This window comes from Anser cygnoides, chromosome 4, assembly GCF_040182565.1.
Source record: "Anser cygnoides isolate HZ-2024a breed goose chromosome 4, Taihu_goose_T2T_genome, whole genome shotgun sequence".
NCBI classification, from domain to species: Eukaryota; Metazoa; Chordata; class Aves; order Anseriformes; family Anatidae; genus Anser; species Anser cygnoides.
Window position 1 is genome coordinate 71606653 of NC_089876.1, and position 21840 is coordinate 71628492.

The 21840-nt window shown below is 41.4% G+C and overlaps 1 protein-coding gene across 24 annotated transcripts in view; it reads left to right on the forward strand.

Moving 5' to 3' along the window:
* BMPR1B (bone morphogenetic protein receptor type 1B) overlaps positions 1-21840 on the forward strand; it is a 254525-nt gene that overhangs the window by 174494 nt on the left and 58191 nt on the right. The window lies entirely within an intron of this gene.

A 21840-nucleotide genomic window follows, 5' to 3' on the forward strand; every position in this document is an offset into this window, starting at 1 on the left:
TGGAAACAAGTTCGCTAGGCAGCCTACAAGATGGCATGTTTTCTGTGGTTTGTAAACTGCTGGTGGAGGTGTGCTTCCTTCACGTACGCGTTCGCTGGGAGGAGTGTAAACTGCTCTTTGAAGAGACTTTTTTTTCGTTAAATGTAGTGTCTTTCAAAAAGTCGCAGATAATTTAACGAAACGTTTGGTGGTTTGGCTTGGATGTTTTCATCAGGAAACAGTTAAGCTGAGTATTGCATCTGAAAAGAAAAATGTACAAGCAAGGTGGTTTTTTCTTTTTTTTTTTTTTTTTTTCCCCTCCATTAATTAGTCAGCTGCATTTGCTAAACAGTTAAACTTTCCGTGACCTCACCTACAGTCCTTCGGTATCCAGCAGGAGCTTTGCTGGTGCTTCAGATGACTTTACTCTGGCTTCCTGATACGACGTGAACCAGCAGTGGCCCCGGTGCAGCCCATCTGTCCGGCAGGCTTCCCTGCGGGAGGAAGCGGCCAGGGTGGCCGCAGGAGCAGCTGGGCTCCAGGAGCTGCTGGGAGCAGGATTTGGGGCTGCAGGAGTCTGTACTGAGCGTCTGTGGTGACATTCGGGTTCAAACCTGCCATCCTTGGTTGATTTTCAGTTCTTTAACCACTGAGAGTGATGTTTTGTGGCTGATTCTTGGCCGAGTGTCTCACCCATTTTCAGTCTCCACTCCCGAAGCTTGTGTAAGAGGCACAGCAGTGAGCATGCCGTCCTGTTCTGCACAGCACAAGCAGGTCGTGCGAGCTCTCGGTGATATTTCAAACCTACTGGAAACCCCCTCCCTGGTCCTGTTCATCGTAAGTGGTACTGACGTGAAGTGGCCCAATTGCTGTTCCACCTGAGGGACAGTGGATGTTCTTGTGGGGACCCCTTGCTACTCCGTCAGCACCCTCTGCTGCCGAAGCGGGGAGTGCAGCTGGGGCTGTACGCAGCTCCCCCGAAACCAGGAGCTGGCCATAAACGTTTCTGAGTTTTATTAGCTTCTCCATTCCCTTTTAAAATTTCGGTGGGTAAGTGGTCTGAAGTTTGTTTTTTTTTCATGCCATCCCTTGACAAACAAGTGGCTTCTTAGAGTTACCCACGCCCACCCAAAATAAGGTCAAACAGCTTCTAAGGTAGTTTAGAAACCTCGATATCAAACTTCATCTCTGTTTTATTTATTTTTTTTTTAATATATATATATATATAAATATATATATATGAAATATGTGCTCTTAAAGACATCAGGAATCTCAGTGTGATGACTGACCCTGAAGGCAGTCAGATGTATTCTGACATATGAGCATCTGTAAGGGCATCGTCAAGATCTGCAAAAGAAATGCAGTGTGTTGCTGGAGGATGTGCACAGAAAACTCCTCCTCCTGCCTGGAAGAAACTAAGATTTTTGCATCTCTGCAGAATTCTCAGTGCAAAGCTCAGCATTCAATTGTAACTCCAAAAGACAAGATCCTCAATGTTATGTCTTACCAGCACTGTAGCTGCAAGTGTCAGTAGGAGATTCCCAGGAGCAGGGTTTGAAATCCAGCTGCTCAGGAGCTCAGTTTGCATTGGAAATGTGCTCCCAACTTCCCATCAGTCAGTAGTCAAATCTTGACTTGATTTTTGAGTGCTTGTACAAACTTTTGAAAATGTAGCTAGTGGCCTGTTCATCACAGGGATTTTTGCCTTTCTGAGGACTGCATGCTTCTTGTTTGCCAGCTCTGCAGAGAGGGGCTGGTGCTGGGGAGCCCGTGAGGTTTCCCCCCCAGTGCTCTCACTGGCTCTGTGCCCTCCTCCTAGGGGCTGAACAGGAGATGGAGGCTGGCCACAAGTCCTCTCAGCAATGAAAGAGAGGCAAAGTGATAGCAACTGAAGCTGCGTGCTTTTGGATAATTTTAGGAGATAAAACCCTGGAAAAAAAACTTGCAAAACTTTGCGCTGTTAAATGATATTGCTAACGTATTTATTTATTTTTCATTCACATGGCTGTAACACTTGGCTTCCTCCTGCCATTTGGGTTATGGGTCAGAGTCCCATTGCTCTAGGCAGTTTCATGGCCAATTGTTATGAAAAGCATGCTTAAAATCAAATTAAGAGGTCCTTTAAGTAATTCAGTCCATGCCTCAGGCCAAGTGCAAGGTTTTCTAAAGCAGCATTAATTCCAGCTTCAATTTACTTAGTAGATGCCTCCACTCCTTCCCTTCGAAGTTCCTGTTTCTGCAAGGTGGTCACAGTAGGGAGATGATTAGGCCGTGGAGCCTACCTTTTGTCTGGAAATAACCCGTGGAGATGCTGGTGGTTCCGCACTGATGGGAGAACTGCAGCTGATGTTAGCGTCAGCGTAACAGCGGGTCTGCGCTGGGTGTAGGGAAACCTACACATGCAAAACCCAGGGCTGAGCGCGGGATCTTGCACTGCTCCAGGGCTGGCGAGCACAGGAGGGTTGCTTGTTGGGCTGAGTCTCTGTTTGCGTGCCCCAGCGCAGTGTTTGCCTTTTTTACGGTGGCCTGACATCGCTTCCTTGTGTCCAGCTTGTAAGCTTTGGTAATTTGCAGATTCTTTTTCAGAGGAAGGTTGTTTGGCAAATTGTTTCTTTATTTGTGCCATTGCATGTGCACGTGTTATGTTATACTGGCTGCGTGTTATGTTATCCTGGCTGAATGGCACGCCAGGTTTTCCTGCTCGTTTGTCCAGTTTCTTGAGAACTATCCTCCAGTTCTTTTCAGCCCAGTAGTAACTGAAGTTTCTGTATGCAAACCTGCTTTCAATGCCTAAATCATTAGTGGAAACATGATGTAAGACCACCCAGGGCAGCCCCCTGCCGAAATCCACTTGATGCTGCATCCTTCCGTTTTGGTGACAAGTCACTGCCCCATCTTTGGATGGAGAGAGCTCCCTTCCCACCCCACACCCATGCACCCCATGGCCGGTACATCTCAGCCAGGTTCTTGTTGCTGTGAGAGCCTGTGCTATGGCAGAAACCTTGCTACAAGGCAAGGTAGTCGCTATGTCTGTTGCTTCTCTTCTGTCCACAAGACCTATGCCTTTTCCTAAAGGAATTTAAATATCTCTGACTTGATTAGTTTTACCTGTGTCAGCAATTACTAATCTTTTTTATCTTCTAGATGTTTGTTGGGTATTTTTGGCCGGATTTAATCTTTTTTTTTTCTTTTTTTTTTTTTTTCTAAACTTGAGGCCAAAGGGTCATCCTACCAATGGAGGAAGGTCAGATGGAACCACAGATCTTGTATTCAGGATTGAGAAGAAGTGCTTACTAAGCTTAATGATGTGAATGGGAAGGTTGTGCTATTAAGGAAACAGGTGACAAGAGCTCCCCTTGCCAAAACACTTTTTTTCTATTATTATTATTTTTTGGAAAAGTTTCTTCTGCCCCATAATCTGACCAAAGATTATGGTCTGACCAAAAAAAAAAAAAAAAAAAATCTGATAAAAAAAGATAAATGCAGAGCAGGGGAAGCTGAGTTTTGGGTAAATCACTTCCTTGTGGCATTGCGTAGCTGAATCAGTTCTGTATGTGGGATAACGTGCAAGTCTTAAGATACAGTAAAAATGGAGCTTTACATGGGTTGAGTCCTGGTCCCCTCATTTTTCCGTTTTAGGATGTACACAGGATCCTCTCCACTGTTCCACACTGTCCTTGGTGCAGACAAGCATCTTCCCAGCGGGTACAGACCATGCTACAGGACGGTCCTCAACTGCTACAAGGAAACCATAGAGAAATCTTTCTGAATGCAAGAGGGTAGTGTCTGTGGAAAAATGGGGAGAGAAAGTTGGAGAAAACTGTGCATGAGCTCGCTGTTTCTTAGATGAGCAGGATGATGCTTATGCCTGTAGTGCTCTCTGTTGGTATGCTTCATCCTCATGCCGCGCGCGGAGTGACACATCAGCCTTTACAATCAGCAGATCCAGAGCCACAGGGACTTTGAGTAGTCACAACTGTTAATTATAGCTGCAATCTGGTGAATACATAAACCTGATGTAACAAAATTCCTCGGCGTAATTACTTGTCACACAGTTCGCTGCTCAAGGGATTTAGCAGGCAGTACTGCACTTCAGTTTAATCCAAAAAAAAAATAAAAAAATTGTGTTCACCTGCTGGTCTAGTTGTCACCTGGCAAAGAGCCAGGCTGCTGCCTCCCAGCTGCAATATTTGGTGCTCATCCATGGGCTCTGACGCTCCGAACCTTGCAGCTAAATTTTTTTGCGCTTGGAAGATACGAGCTGACGTCGTTTGGCTGGTGCGAAGCTGAAGGATGCAGTGCGAAGGCTGCATTGCTTTAGGGGTAGGAGTGCAGCACCGTTGCTTAGCACGCATCTAAAGTCGTTTTTTTAAGTGTAAGGTGATCCCGGTTGCCATATGGCAAAATGCACTGCGAGTATGAACACAGCTGTTAAATGCATAACCATGACAGTGTGCTCAGGAGTTTTTTACTGCAGCTATTATGTGGTATCCCCAGCTATTAATCTCTCGCTATTAATCAGCAATAAAAGTGACCTGTGGTGAGCATCGCAGACACTCGAAATCCGATCTCTTCAGCATCATACCTGCAGGGAAGATAGCAGTATTTGGGTCTTCCTTCCTTTTTTCCCTCCTTCCTCGTTTTCCTAGGAGCTGCAGTTCAACCTAGGACACACAAAGCATACTTTGCACCCACTTGCTCCGAGCAGGAGTTTATCAGTCCTGGAGCGTCTGGTCCTCAGCTATCTGGCCTTGACAAAGATACCGGGATTGAAGGCCAGGCTTGTTTTGCAGTTTGGCAAATGCTTCCCTCTTACAATTTTTGGATGCCATTTGTCCCAGATTTGTAGCTAGGATGCAGAATATTTAAGTGGACCAAAACAAGATGTGTCATTTGTTAACCAAAGTAACCATGAAGTGTTTGCTCAGCAGGTCCCTCCAAACACCTACAGGATTTTAAATGGAGATGGTCCTTCTGAGGCTGTCAGGGCCGCTCTCTTTCTTGAGTACTTGGCAGACGTGGAGGCTTAACTCTTGGAAAAAAATAATAGCTCTAGCATATCATTTTGCTTATCAAGACCAGGGATTAAAAGAAAGTCAGTCCTATCAGTCTATTAACTTCTCTTTTCAACTCTCCTATTTTTCAGTAGTTTATGCTGCAAATTGACAGTAAGAAGATATTGCCTAATATTTTCTATGAGCAGATTTTTAGACTGTTGCTTCAGACACTGTGTTAATGTAAGTAGAACTCATCATTCCTCTGCTGAAATCTGGCATTAAATTAGCTTAGCAGATAAAAGATCCTCATTTCCTAGTGTATAAACATCCCATGAAAAGAAAATAGAATATTTGTGCCACTCTTTTGAAAGAGAGTTTGGGAAGCATTGCTTGCTGTGCTTCTTCAGGTAAATTGCAGATCTCCTTTGGGATGTTTCCAGTGTCGTGGCTCATTCTGTGTCCTTGTAATGTTGGCAGGAGGTATTCAAGTAGCACAAGGAAAGCGGGAGGAGTTGGAATTGTCTCTGGTTTGCTGAAGCCAGGGGTCTCATACTCAGTGAGCAACACAGAGAACTGCAGCCCTGTTATTATTAATCCACAGAAAAAATGTTACTGTTGTGTATTGGTTTTGCTTTGCTAAGAAGACCACATCTGTTTGCACTAAGTCACAATTCCTGATGTGAATGGGTATTTGTACTGAGCAGGGTTTTGAAATAATTGAGTGCTAAACTATCAGAAGGATTAACTCCCTAAAAACCTCTTCCGGGCTTCCCAACCCCAAAAGGAGAGAGAAGAGCATGTGAAAGAGAGCACCACCCTCTCAAAGACATTTGCCTCCAAAGTGATGAAAGGTAGGAATGGCTAGGAAATGAAAACGTCATCCTACTCACTGGTAGCACGTGCTATTGTGGTAGCAGATCTGCTGGGACAGACAAGACCTGGACCATGCAGGGAGATGTTTGCTGGTTTGGGGGGTTTCATGCAAGATGTGTATTACCGGAAAAATGGGGGTATTTTGTGCTTCTATAGCTTCTAAACATTATCTTAATTCACTGTTCTGTTGCTGTGACTCTTTCACCAGATTGAGTTTTTCTTTCACAATTCTTTTTAGGAAGCCAATACAAGGAAAATGTGAAGTTTTGATGAACAGATAGTGTGAAAGTGTCTCTTTCAGACTATATTAATTTGCTTAAATATCTGAAAATATTCCCTTAAATGTTTAACGAGGATTTTTTCATTCCAGCAATATTCTGTGTCCAGGGCACAGTGTCGTTACACAGAATAGCGTATGTGATCTGAGCTCTTTCCCAGCCTTCAAAATACTAAACCTTTAGGTGGATAACGAGTAAAACATAGTATTTCGTTTGTGTGTGTTGTTTATAAATGCTTGATACACCAGTGTCAGAGTCACTATTTGTGGTCGCTGTTTCTGGAATGAGTGGTTTGAATAAAAGCTGAGCAGTCTGCAGGAAACATAAGCATCTCAGAAGCTCATGTGAATACCGCTGCTGTAACCTACCCTAACTTGGTTGGGTGAAAAATGTGGTTTCCTGTCTTCATTCGAAAAAGTGTTTTTCAGGCTTACTGACATGCATCCTGCAAATTTAATTTTCATAAATATTTCATCTCTTTCTTATGCTCAATTTAATCTATCAAAGCCACACAGTGTAAGAGACATCTGGGATTGTGCTTAAGCAGCTGGGTTTCATTTGCAGAAGGTTTCTAGCAAATTTCTTGTTCTTGCCAGCCACAGAGTGTCTTGGTGACTTTGCAGTAGCATTGGGAAATTCAGCATGTGGTATATAGCTTCGGAAACAAATGGGCTTAGTTTCTTTCTTTACCTGAGTTAGGTACCATCTAAGGCTTTTAATGGATGGCTCTCCTATGTCTCTGTGTCTGGTCAGCTCAAGCAATAAGAGAATTTTTACATATGTTAAGTATCTTATTAAAAAGATAAAGCAGGAGTAGTATTGATTCCTCCCTTTTATTATTACTTTCTAAATGTCCATACGAGAAAATGAAGTGACTAAAGATTAAACTGTAGGGAATCCTAGCAAATCAGAATCAGAAATGAAGACATTCAAAATACACAATTTGCTGGTGTGCAGGTTCACTCTGTGCAGAAGTTGCCATGATTTGTGTGAGCTGTGCTAACTTTGTTACAGACTGAACTTTTACAGCAACCAGCTAGATTTTCCTTCAAAAAAGAAGCACAGAGATCACATTCTGAAATGTAATGATTAGCGAGCCAATTCTATGTTGACATAAGTTGCAATCAAATTATATATGTATATGTTTAAATACGTGGCGTGAAGTATGAGGATAAAAGCAATTCCTGTACTTCCCAGACCAGTACATACTGCAATGATGTATGTAAGCCAACGTTATTTCCTTTTGGCAAGTCACTTTTATCAGAAATAAAAGGGAGACATGAACATGGGGTGGTCTTTTTCCTCACTGGTGGCTTTATCGTAGTTTGTCTTCTTTCCTCCTGCCCAAATAGATGCTACTTATTGTGTGGTATTTGAAGCTCTTATTCACCAACTAAAATGCATAGATTATGCAGGATCATTGTGCAGAACAGAAGTATGTGACATTGGGTTGATGAAAAGGGGTGTTCCTGAGGTACTCCCCTCTTGTAGATGGATTCGTTGTGTCCCACCTTCGTGGGGCAACCCAAGGGGCCCCTGGGACATGCTCCGATTTATTCTTTCAGAGCAGGTTAGCAGTTGGAAGCTGAACTCAACTCCATTTTTCTAGTCTTAAATCTGAATGCCTCTTGAGTAAATCAATATCATGTTATACTAACCTTTCTGTTGTGATATGAGAACTCAATATTTCTGTTTAAGAAGCTAAATATATTTTATTTGAATATGGAGCACCAAATAGATTTTGTTGAATGAATGAGAGCTGCCTGTGGGAAGCCACCAGCTGAAAATACAGCTACAGATGAAGAAATAACATTGCCTTCATCTGAATCTGTCACTAATGCCTTCAGTTTCATGAATAAATTTAGGCTTCAGGAGCATTTTTTCTGATCAGTTTTCAAAGACCTGGAAGGTCTCATAAATGCCACTATTTGTTAAATGTACTTTTCTTCACGTTCTCTTAACAGTTTGGTTGTCAGTAGCTGCCTGAAGGTGTACTTAGGTTTATGAATTTTGTTGCTTTCTATTTATCTTCCAGTTTATGTGCCAGGAGGCATCAGTAAAAAGAAGGAAGGTAAAAAAAAGTCTTCCATAATTATGATTTTTTTTTTTTATTTTTATACCTGATTTTGTCCAAATCTGTTGTTATTAACAATAAAACGGGGGTGGGGGGAGGGTGTCAGGAAAAACTCTGGTTATAGCTGCAATAAAGGAAATTTAGAGAGGTTTCTTACTGCAGATAGGGATAGACACTTGAGATTTCCTGATGTGAATGTCGTGGAGCCTGAGAAGGAATGAGGCTGGAAAGGGACCTCTGGGGTCCATCTGGTCCAAACCCCGGCTCAAGCAGGGCCACCCAGAGCAGGCTGCCCAGGGCCATGTCCAGGTGGCTTTTGAAAATCTCCAAGGAGGAGACTCCACAACCTCTCTGGCAACCTGTGCCAGTGCTTGGTCATCCACACAGCACAGAAGTGCTGCCTGGTGTTCACAGGGAACCTCTTGTGCTCCAGTCTGAGCCCACTGCCTACTGTCCTGGCACTGGGCACCACTGAAAAGAGCCTGGCTCCATCCTCTTTGCACCTTTCCTTCAGGTTTTTATATGCATTGATAAGAATTAGGTGTTGTGTTCATCAATTTAAACACAAGTGTCTTTTATCGTGTTTAAAGTAAAATAATGAGTATGGTGTGAAATTTGGATTGTGGTTTCAAAACTCATTAAAATGTGTATGAATTAAAGGAAGAAATGGTAAGCCAACAAATATATATATATATATAAAGATACAGCTGTCTGTGGAGGTGGAAATGTTACAAACAAAAGGTGTTTGAGAAGGGTGTTTTTGTCACTGGAAGGAAGAAAGATAAAGAACAATCAAAAGAAATAAGGGGAATAAATTCTGTGAGTGGAGTACTTCCCCTGGAAATAACGTGGTCCTGATCTGCAGCAAGTTTTTAAAGTTTGCAGCAAATTTTAAAGTTTGTAGTTTTGTAAAGCTTGCCTTAAACTGACGCAAACTGACTTTTCTCAGGGCCAGAGGGAGTTGCAGTGCTTTATAAGAACCGGGGAGGATTCAAGATGGAATATCTACTGTCATTGTACTTCAGGATTTTTTTTTTTTAATATAATGTTGTAACTTTTCCATAAACCACTCAGAACTTTGGGTGGAAAAAGAACTAGTCTCCTTGGAGCTCTGCAGACATGCACTTGGGTCATGTACATTTTGTTTAGTAACAAAATAATACCACCAAAGAAGAACAAACTAAACCTCATAAACCAATAAAATGAAATGGCACTAAGTTATGGAAGCACATAAAGTGCCTGGACAGTCGTTTATATAAAAACCTAACCTTTGTGACCAAGTTTCTTCCAGTCCCAGGAAGTGTCTGCCAAGCACATTACCCTTAAGCATGCTTGTGCACTAACCTGTCACTCCACCACCCAAAATGTGTTCACATTAGCTTAACGATATGTTGCTTTTGTAAAAAATACATGACTTTATGTTTATTTTAGGTAGAAGAAATAACGGCCTAGCTGATGTAAAAAAGAAGGGAAAATCTGTTTCTAAAACACACTGTTTTTAAAAGGTGAAGAAGCTCCTATTTTCCCGCAAGTTCTGTAAGAAACTTGTAAGAAACTTGTTTGTAGTTTCTCCTATGTGTTTGGAGAGCTAGGAGGGGATGTAATCCTTAGGTTTACAACCTCGGACGCCAGCATCCACTAAAGACAAATACTCGCACCTTTAGGTTTTCACATCCTAGGATAAAGACAACGTTGTTTCTGGAAAGCTACTTCATGCTTTTTGGTGGCCAGTTGTTAGATGGGCACTGCGTTAGAGAAGGGCTGCATGCTTGCCATTGGAAGCTTGTTGGCAACTGGAGAAAACAGGAATTAGTGAGAAAATTCCCATGACTGGTGTCCTGCTCTCCCTTCCCTCCAAACTGCACGTTTCTGCTAGTGGGCAAACATGTTCTGTACCTGACTAGAAGAGCTAGAGGAGCTCTGTGATCCTGTAGTTAGGTTTAACTCTTATACTTGATATCAAAATGGATTTGAAGAGCTCACTAAAGATGTTGTGTAAATCTTATTATATTGTATAGATCTAAAAGATTTATAACAGTTTGTACCTCTGAAACTGTTGGCTAAAATGACAAGTGTTTTTTTTTTTATTGCATGGCAGCATTGATGCTTTTGATATTTTCCATATTTGTCAATGTGCTTTGTTTCTACTGTGTGGACAATGTTTTTTTTTTTTGGGGTAGAGTTACAAATGGCATGTGAAAGAGGCATCAAACCCATCACAGCAACCATTTGGAATAAAAAAAATCTCTTTATTTTTCCTCTCCAAATCTCTCTTGCGTTTTTAATGTTCCATCTTGGTAGTAATAGAAGAGAGGACCTTATCAAAGGAAATGATACAGCCAGATTTTATGAATATGCAATTTATTGTTCAGTCTACTAATGACCTTTTAGAGATGTAAAATCAGATTGGGATTTCGAAATCTTAGGTTCTTTTTGCAGCTCTGTAATGTAATGCCACTTAGATGGACATCCGTTTTGCAGATCTAAATCCATAGGCATTCTTTGGTTGAATCAAATTCAGATGATTTCAGTGAGAGGCACAAAGATACCTTTGTGAATCTGGTCCGCTCTCGTTTCACCTTCTATCCTGCAAAACGGAAAATAATAATACAATCTGACTCCACAGAGCTGTTTACGAGAGACAGTAATTGGGAGCAGCTGTCTCCACTGGTGACAAAGGCCATAGAAATATGTGTAGATAGAGATATATAAACAGCAACAGGCTGTTTCTATTCCGCATGCTGGACTAAATTGCTTTCCAAATTTGTGTAGCCCTATGGCAGCCCATTTAGACTACGAGCTTGTTTCATGTTACATGCCCATCATTTTTTTTTTCAGTGCAGCATAATGTAAAATCACATTGAACAAATTTCCATCACAGAATGGAAAAGGGTTTTGTCACTTTCTGGTCTCATAGCCACTTGTGAAGGCAACCATGTTCTGGCCTTATCACAAGGACAATAGGAGGGGTGTAGTGGAGAAAAGGTTTGTATCATTACCTCAGTACTCCAGACTGGTTTTAGGTTGATCTCTTGCCTGATCTGGACCAAAGAACTTGACCAAACCCTTAATGCACCCAAACTAGTAAGTTGTACGGTGAATAACATGGCATTTAGAAAGACAGCTCATGGAGCTAAAATGATGGCAAGTCAGCAAGTGCTACCCGGTAAGCTTTATATTCAAAGTATGTACTGTTACCCCAGGAAAAAAAAAAAAAAAAAAAAGGCATGAAAATACCATTAGTAGAGTTGTTTTCAAAATGTCTGTGTTTATGTTGCATGCAACCTTTGTTTGACCTCTGTGCGTATGCATTACTATGCAGTCTTTAATTACATGATAACAGATTAGCTTTTCCATTGGACCCCTGCTTTGTTCAGCCCCAAAGATGGGCAGCACTCGCTTAATGAGCCCCTATTCAGTATTTTGTTTTCCTTGCATTGTTCAACGTGTGACCATCGCCTTATTTGCTGCATGCTATTCAAACCCTGCTGAGGCTGTAATTATTAATTTCCTCGCATTTTTTCATGAGACACCCATCATTACGGTATCTAAATGTTCATTAACTTCAGTTTCACAAATCTCCCCCGGCAGACAAAGAGGTATCTGTACCCAGCGTTGCAGACGGAGCGTTGAGGCAGAGGGCAGTTCAGGTTAGAAGCAAACACCGAGGCTGTGGTTTCCCAGTTGGGATAAACCAGCCTCACTTGGCACGCTAGCAGCAGGGTATCCCTCCCCCGGTGTTGTTCCCTCTCCAGTGCTTAGGCAACCACGTGGTGAAGCAGATCGGTGATGTGATTGCAAAATTGCTTCACCAAAACAGAAGGAAAACCAGTTTTTGAGCGGGCTTTCTACTTCAATGGAAGCACACTCCTACGTTGGCTGAAGCCACTCATGGGATCACACCATCGTTCTACCTCATGCTTGGTCTGAGGTGCCTTGGGCTCGATCCTTTGGCACTTACTGAAGTTAAAATAAAGCCTTCCTGGTGTTGGTGGTACTTGTGAGTACTTGCTGATTTGACCCAGGGTTTTTAGGTTGAGCATGCAGAAAATTGGAGCAAAGAACTGCACGCCATGTGAGCAAAGGGTGGCTTAAATAGTTCTGCTGGTTTCACACCCAAGTAGTGCTGGGAGAAATAGGACACTGCAAGGCATTTAGCTGCATTGCTCGGAAATCATTCTTCTATTTATTTATTTATTTATTTATTATTCCTTTTTTCTACTTGTGTTCATAACCTTTTTAATTTCTGGCAAAAAAAAAAAAAAAGGATTCTGCAGGCAAGAATAATTATCCCTTATGAAACAAACTTGCAAGACTGTTACTATAGCATCTCCTGTGTGGGTGGGTGGTTCAGCTGGTTATTTTTCCTGGTTAAGTGTTCCTGTAGTATAACACGGGTTTATTTGTAGTTTAGACTCTCAAAAAAAGCAAATTGAAAACAGCAGTCCCATCATGTAGTGCATAGACCCATCGTGCCAAAGCATGATGCAGCACGACACCCAAGCATATCCACTGCACGCAACTTCTCCCTTGAGTGAACAGAGTAAGTGGCACAAATAATAGGTCACAAATCTCTGTCTCTCTCGCTCTGGGAAGGGACAGGACGTTTTACGCGGGCCTTGCCGATTTTCTACAGCAGAGCAACGTGATTCAGCAAGCCTCAGTGCCACGCTGACCTATAGAGAAGCATGACAAATTTTTCCCCTTCTCATCCAGCTCCTCCCTTTCCCACTTTGTTGTCCACAGCCCGTTCTCCTCCTTCGAGCAAGTTTATATAGTTTCCAGTGCTCTGGTTTCTCAGCTCACTTCTGTTCCTTGTCAGGCCTATCAGTTTCACCTGCAGTGTGTTTTTTTTTTTTTTTTTGCCTGTACTGTTTTAAATTATTTTTACTACAAGCCTGTAATATTTAAAGATATTTGTCAGTCTCTAGGTTTGCGTGCATTTGTTAAGGAAAAAATCAAACTATATGATATACTTATGCAGAAGTCTTTTCCTTGCACTCACACTGTCAGTAGTGTAGGACTAATAGAAATCAAAGGTCATGGCAGTGCATGCACCCAAGGTCTGTTCAAATGAACAGTGAGTTTTTGGTTTTTGGGGAAATGTTTAAAATAACACTCAACATAGCACCAGAATGGCATATGCCTGGTTGGCATTGAGTTTATGATTCACTGCATGGGTTATAGCCTCTACACAATTCGTTTCTATAGGAGGGAGGACCTCTGCGTATCAGGTTATTATCAGGATCAGGTTATTATGTGGATGTCTTTTGTATCCCTGTAATACCTAATACCACCTGGCAGAGATTTTTTTTTTCTTTGCTATATGTTGCAGAATGGAACAAAAGTATATTTCTGACGTTGTTAACAGTCAGCTGTCAGGTGTTTTAACTTTGCAGCACAGGGAAGATATTTGCTCTTCTCTACCAACTTTCATCCCTTGACTCTGAGAAAGGAATTTCTCACTTAGGCAGGACAGGGCCTTTTCCTGTCAGCAGCTGGGAGAACGAGGATTGCGTTCTCTAAACAAAGCTCAGCCCTGTTGTCAGGGCTCTCTTTTCAGAAAGTCTCCAAAACAATAATAACAAAAAGGCAGGTTTCAGGGAGCGTTCCTTTAAAACACCTGTGTGTGCTTCCCAAAGCAGGATGATGAGTGCAACATCCTTGCAGTGCAGCGCGTTCCAGTGGTGTATCTGCGGCTGCCTCTTTGAGAACACCCTGGGCACATACCGTAAAGAAATTCAAGTGATTTCTGCAGTGCTGCAACTGCTTGTTGTCTGTTTCCTTAAACCCCTGAGAACAGACATGAAGGAACTCTTTCAAACAGTATTTTTCTTCCCTTTTTTGAAAACATTCTTTTGCGTGTTACAGACCTATGCTACACATAGCATTATTATTGTTAGTAAAGCAATGGTGTCACTTGGCAGTTTCAGTCCAGCAGAGCTGACTCTTTTTAACATGCTCTCCATCTTCTTTCTTGTGCATGGCCATTGTTTCTTTGACTATTTATTGTCTACATTGACTCTAGGCTGAAAATATTGCTGTCCACCTTCCCCTATAAATTAACAACTCACATGTTTGTGCATACGTGGCAATTCTATGGTAAAGGCAAAGCTCTCCAGCAGTGCGTAAAGAAAAAGCTTTAGAAAGGAAAATGTTACTGTTCAGACAGCCAAGTCCCAACTGGCAGAAGCTACCACTTGCAAAAATTATGTATGTTGAATGTGGGCAAAAACCCAAAATTATGTTATTTGTTGTAACTTCATTTTGAGTCCTTTGAAAGCTCAAGATATATATGTTTTTAAAATTAAGTCACTCTTTCTTTCAAGCTATTGATCAGTCTTTTGGAAAAACACAAACAAAATAACGATGATTATATAGATGGAACTGAGCAACTCCACAGATAAATTGCATTAAATAAAGGTCTGGAGACAAATGTGTAACGGATTATTTTACTTGAAAAAGATGCTTTCTTGCTCTCATTTAAAATAATCTCAGCGGAGATTAGAAAACATGGACAGAGCCACAGTGCGGTTTTTAATGTTGCATTGTTCCCCTGATATTAAGCTATTGTGACCAAAGAAATGTGCTGCAAAATCAGGTTCGGTGTGTAGTAAAAACAAAATGTTTTAATTTAGCCCAGAGCTTGCTGCAAATTCTGAATCTCCGGAGTTGAGAAAATACTGTAGTCTCATTATTTCCAAAGCTTCTGTGTCTCTTCAAAACAGTGTATCCCCTGAGTTCCTTAGCATTTCTGCAACAGCAACTCTCTTTTTTTTCTTGTCTTTTCTTCTCTCTGGTGACAACAGTCATGATTTCAGACTGCCAACAAGACTGATCCTGTATTTGATCCAAACTCTTACTCATATTCTGATGTCAACACAGTAACAGCAACACAATTTTCTTGACTAGAGCTCTGCGGAGGAAGGACCTTTTGATTTGGTGGAGAGCTAACTAATAGAGTGTCCTGATACACATTTTGTAAATATTACGTTGAAACATTTTGTTTTTAGATTATTTTCTCTTTTGTTCAGTAGGTCAGATTAGAATTTAAAATGTTCTGAAATAAAAAGGTGAAAGTATATAAGAAGTGTTGATGCTCTGAAAATTAGAAGGCGTGGATGAGTCTTGACTTTGCATTTTTGGGTAAACTTACACAGACTGACAGAAGGTGAGTCTGGAAGGAAGTTTGAGTTGTCTCCTCTGTCCCTCTACCTGAAGGCAGGTACAACTGTAGCTGAGCTATTTCTGACATATTTGTCTAAACGTATTTTAAAATGGGCGCAGGCATTTATTCTGGTACCTCCGTAGACAACCTGTTGCCATTCTTAATTACACTTAAAAATAAAATATCATTTTGAGAATGTCTGAGATCTCCATTGTGTAACTTCAGCTGTTATTTCTTGTCCTCTGCAAGTACATGTGGAATAAAAACGTGTTTCATCTTGCTTCATGGAGACCTTTTCCTTACTTCAGAGCTTGGCCCATGTCTCTAGACTAAACAAACCCTGTCAGTTTAATCTCTCCTCGCAGTTCATTGTTTTCCCATTTGTGACGAGCCTTGTTGCTGCTCTCTGGACTTTTTTCACAAGTTGCTGTCTTTCTTGAGAGATGGTGCCCAAAGGAAGATGCTGCTCCTGAAGAAGCTTTCCCAGCCCCGAGCAGGAGGCTTGTTTGTCCTGTCTTAACACAGAGCAGCCTATGGATGCCTCCTGAGACAGTAACTGCTTTCTCATACAATGTTATACTGATGGCTTGATTTAGTCTGCGACCCACTGTCTATTGCTGCAGGTTATTGATTGAGTCAGTTGTTCTCTGTGTTGTGTTTGTGTGGCAGATTATTACTGCTTATTCTTTGGACTCGCCCTTGCTGAGTTTATGGTATGTCAGAAGTGTCTCGGATGGAGCTGTCATCAATGTGCATTGTTACTGTCAATAATCACAATAATTTTATAAATAAGGGAGCTTGGGGTCAGGCTGAAGCTAGAGGATATGGTCATTTCTGGGGCAACATTTGAAAAAAAGAAACAGCAAACCTGTGAAAATAAAAAATAATAATTTGCAACATTGCTTGACTGAAGCCAAATGATAATAGTTCCTTTGCATTTGTATGATTGTTATAAATCACACGGTTTATGAACTTTTTACTTGGAGATATGAAAGTGTGTGGTGCACATGCACAGCTTGTCTCAAACACATGTGAAGGAGGATGGCCGCAACAGGCAAGAAAAGGATAGGCAGAAGCAACGGGTGTTGAGAAATTGCCAGCTTGCAGCAGGAGGAATGGTTCTTGATGCTACCATAGCTGAGCGTCCTAAGTGTTTCTGGTGGTGTGGTCCCACTCTAGGAGAAAGTCACTCAAAATTAGTCACGTTCCTCTTATTTTCCACTGCTAAGGTGATGTAATTCTTTGGAATTTCTCATCAAGTGAAACAGCATTTTCTGGTTTCTTTTGTTTGGATGGTTGATTTTGTTTTTGGAAAGGAGATAAAAGAGTTTATCTTGTTCCAGGTAATAAGGGACTGAAAATAGACCCTTCAGTCTTAATGTGTACTACTAGATATATCCATTTAACATAGAATCACAGGATGATTTGGGTTGGAGGGGACCTTTAAGGACCATCTAGCTCTGATGGGGCTTCCACAGCTTCTCTGGGCAGCCTGTTCCAGTGCCTCACCACCCTCTGAGTGAAGAATCTGGGTATGTCTTTCTTAAGAAATGGTTATGCCGGGTGTTAAATTAGAATGACTACGTGTACATACATAGAGTAAAAAAATGTGTGGAGTGGTGCAGAGCTGACCCGAGACCTTATTAGCAACATAGGCATGATGGACGGGCTCAGTGCTACCCAGCAGAAGGCAAGGGAGGGAGCTGGACCTGGGAAGTGTGGGGTTGGGAGACAGAGTAGAAAGCATCCTGCTGCTGGGCGATGGCAAGGGTTTGTGTGGGACGCTGGGCCCACTGCTGCTCGTGGTCTGCTCGGTGTTCATGATTCTGCTTTCGGTACCGGCAGCTGCCTCTGCAGCAGAGCCGTGCCTGCCAGGCACTGCAGCCGCGTCGCGTCCCGCTCTGCTCGGAGAGGTCCTCGCCCCCCCGGGCTGCCGTCCCCTGTACCTGCTTCCTGTCACCCCCAATTTCACATGTCACTATTCTCGCTAACCTTTTCAAATAATCCAAAGAATATGTGATTGACATCTGAAACAACACATTTGTTCCCAGTAGCAAAGAGTAGACCCAGAGTAACTTATTGTAAAGCTCTGTTTTTACCAGACAGCAATCCATATTGAAGCTTATTAAAGTCATGTGTTCAATTTTTTCATAATTGCCCCCATTCAAACCGTGGCAGGCAGCCAACAAAGCACTAAGTGGAAGTTTCTGTCGGTCCACCTGTCTTTCTGTAGCTAACAAAGTGTGCCGTTTTTTGTCTCGTAGACGTTACACAATTCATTGTCAGAGGAACTTGTTATATATAGACTTAAAATAAATTAGTTCTAGACAAGGCCAAAGCCATTCAACTATACTTCTTTGTATAGTAAGTCATGTATTTATTATACAGAGTGACACGTTAATACTTTGTTTGGGTGGAGAGCTTATTCTTAAACCAGAACAGGCAATTCTGGTTCTTGGCCATATATTCCTCTGTTAAATATCCTAATTAAAAAGGACAACATCTTGAGCAGCGTGAGTTTTAGCAAGGGTACCCACCTATCTCTGCTTCTTTGCTTCATCAATTAATTGGAAGCTCCCCTCCTGCAAAGGTTGCTGGTTTGGGGCCATCGACCTCTGCCAAAGCCCACTTTACAGCTGCACTTTGCTTACACTGTGCTTCAAACCACAGAAGGAAGTTAGAGATTGCCCCACATGAGACTAATTTGAGAAGTGGGAAATTAATTTTATAGCCTTTCAGGATGCAAAGGTCTCTCTCTCCCCTTTCCCATCCTTCCTTCCTTCCTTCCTCAAGTGTACCACTCCTGATTTCTACGAATAACAGGTATGCATTTCATCAAACCTGTAATTAATTCATATTTGGAAGTGTCTTTGGAATTAGAAAGTTGACTCTAGGAGAAGCAACACTGGCAAAGCAAAGCAAAAAAAATCTCCTGCTTTCTGTCAGAACAATTCATCTTGAAAATTTTCTTTGCCTGCAAGGAGATTGGCAAAGACAGCTGTTGCTTCATCCTGGAAAATGGCCCAAAACAGGTCTTCCGTAATCTAAAAAAAAAAAAAAAAAAAAAAAGTTGCTGCAGTGTTTTTTTTTTTGTTATAAGCAGTAAGTTTAGCAGCAGGATTTTGGATTTTATTTTATTTCTGCTATACAATTCAGGTGTGCTGAGGCATATTTATAGAAGAAAAGAAGCAAGCCAGCAATTTAGCTTGCTTGGCCATTAACAGTGAAGCGCTTCTGGATGATCTAAGAAAATTCTTCCCTCTGGGAGAGTGATCTCATCATAAGACTGGAACCTTAATTTTGGTGATACCCAAACCGTCAGCATGTGGTTTCCTTGTCCAGCTGGTTTGTGAGCAGCCAAGTATCATGTTTGGTCAGGCCTGAAGGGGAGTAAAACCTGGTCTCTCTTGGCTCAACTTTAAGCCTCTCTTACTGTTATATAGAACTTCTTGCTTTTATAGACTGCCTGCTCTCCTGGAAGGCTTTTTCTGATACATTTTCCCTCTTCACTTTCTACAGAAAGACTCATAGGCTTCCTTTGACAGGGTGTTGCCTCCGTTTTAGACATTTATATTAAAACTCTTTAGCATAATTCATTTTGAATTACTCAAATTCAAATGCAGGGATGCATTGCTAGCTTTTTGTTGTTGAGAAACTTGAATAAAAGAGAGGAAAGAAAGGATATTGAAGAGGTTTTCAGTGCTTAAATTCTTGTTAAGGTTGGGCCTGTGGCTTGTGTCAGGTGACTGGGCATATGACTCGTCCTTTGTCTAATAGGTTTTTTGGTTTTAAATGTTTTTACAAGATGGATTAACTTTTGTGACCTGTTTTTCCAGGGTGAACATAAAAGTGATTCAGACAAAGTTAGGCCTAATCAGGATTAGCTCCTTTTGTTGATCTCACTGGGAAGAATAACCAAGATGATTTACTGTTTTGTAGATGGAACAAAACAGAGCAGGATAAATTTACACACAATTCAATCTAGCTACTTGTTTGAGCAATGCAGAAATTTATCCTTTAGTTACACCTGAAGTATGCACATTGATCTAGCATGAAGAAGAGAAATAATCTCCCATCTCTGCCCATGCAAAGACATTCATGCTCACTTGGGAGATCTGGGTTTTGATACGTGCATCTCAATTCCTTTGGAAAGACCTCCCAGTATCTTGATGATCTGCTAAATAATTTGAAGACTGTTATAAACACGTTTATTAAGCACTACGGTCTCAGTCTATTCAGGAACAAGAAAATGGTCTTCTTACCAAAATGAGGGGCCTTCATCTAAATTTAACTAAACAGGGATTATTTGTCTAAGGTCTTTCACACAGCCGTACTGTGGGGGTCTTTCACCACAATAATGCTCGCTAAGATCTCTATGTTGTTTTATCCCTTTTGAAGGAAATGCCAGAGCTTTGAGTTTCATTTTCAGCACCTCCCCATAACATATCTCACCGTTTCTATACACTTAACGTGTCTGTTCACAAGTATGTCTGTCAGCATCTATGCAGTGCATGAGAACAGGCAAAAAGGTTTTGACTTGAAGGCTGCACTTCTGTCAGAGCAAAAGGGACCGAGATGGGAACTGGAGGCTCGTTTTAAAAATACAACAGAGACATGCACAACAATTGACAGCTCAGTTGATCAGACGCAGAAGTTTCCCACCCCAAATAATCTTTTGTTTAAACTTTTTGAAATCATCAGATTTCATCTTTTTTTTTTTTCATACAGCATCCCAACAAGGTGCAGTGTTCTGTCCTCAAACACAAATAATCCTGGTGTGTCTTGAGAAACAAAAGACAGAGTTCTGACTGAGCTGATTTCTGCCCCCCCTAGTCCATCTTTCCTTCTGTTACTGAATAAAGGTGAACTCCTGGGTGACAGAGAGGAGGTAGAGAAGAAAGAAATCAAATAGCAATTTTGCCTCTGATCTACAGAGCATGGAAGTAAATTCCACTGCCAAACATCTGAAACTAACCCCAAAAAGAAAGTCAGAGCCATTTTTTTCTGCTCCTTTACTGCTGTTTTTCACAGCCCAGGTCATTGGCAACAAGAAGTTGAAGTACAGGCAGAATTATTTTTCAAAAGGGGAAACACTGTCAGTGTGAGCCAGTTTTATCTGTAATGCTATTACAATGAGTGTTATACCTACAACCCCCCATTTCCAGGTTATAACTTTTATTTAAAGTTATATAAATTAGGGTTAATGTCTGAGCTGATGAATGAAGAGGTGTTCTTTGTGGATGTTTTTTGGCAAAGTTTAACTCCCCTTCTGCTCAGATTTGCTTCAGTCTTCTTATATTATTCTGTGGGGAATGACATCCATGTGTTCTTATCCTAGCAGAATATAGTAATGCAAAATGCAGATCTCTTTGGAGAATATAGACACTTTCATAATTTGGTTCCATTTTCAGAAGTAAGGGTTTGTGAAAAATAATATATTAAACTGTTCAAAGTAAACCTATAAATTCCCTTAGATTTCCTTGCAGCACTAGTAACGGCAGTCAGTAGCAATTATTTAAGATTTGCTCCATAGACTTTATATGTTCTCTATCTAAATATTTTTCTGTATTAAGAGGAAAATATCACAGAGAAAGCACTATAACGCTGACATTTTGAATACTAAATGTTGAAAAATATAAACAAATGCAGAACTTCTAATACATTTTAATCTTAAAAAGATATTTAATACTGTGAAAATTTTAATGGAAAAATAATTTGCATTGACTTAAATAGTGACCTTTCCAGGTAGGCTGAGAACTGGGAGACAGAAAAGGGGTGCTAAGGAGTTGCTAGCAGTAGTGTGCTACGGGAAGCAAGCTAAAGTTACCCTTAGAAGCCCAAACTGGGAATGAGGCATGCTGGCAGACCTGGAAAGCTTTTCCTATGGCTGCCCTGTAGACTACTGGAGACTTCATGCATCAGGACTGTTTAACTAATTATATAATCATAAAGGTTGGAAAAGACCTCCAAGGTCATCTGGTCCAACCACCCCCCTACAACCAATGTCACCCACTAAACCATGTCCCTGAGCACCACATCCAACCTTTCCTTAAACACCACCAGGGATGTAATGCTACATTTGTCTGATATTTGAAGCTAAAGAAAATAGCTGTTTTACTAGCAAATGCAGAATTTATTAGCTCGTAGCCGCTTTGCACACAGAGCTGCTCAGAGTTTGAAAGGCTGTGGTGCGTCCTTGGGTATTGTCCTTCAATATAAATCCCAAGCAGCGCTGTGCTAATCGAAGTACGAAATGCCCTGCAAAGTTTGCGTGTTTCATTCAGTCTTTGCACCAGAGGATGTTTTGGAAAGAATGGAGTGCTTGAATGCAGGGTTTGCTACAGAAGGATTGCTCTGAGAGAGCACTTTCCTCCCTCTTAAAATACGGCTTTTCTGTGTTGCGCTGGGAAATAGCGTCCCCTCTGTGAAACTTTTGATCCAGCAGGGCTGGCCCCAGCTGTGACTGAAGTC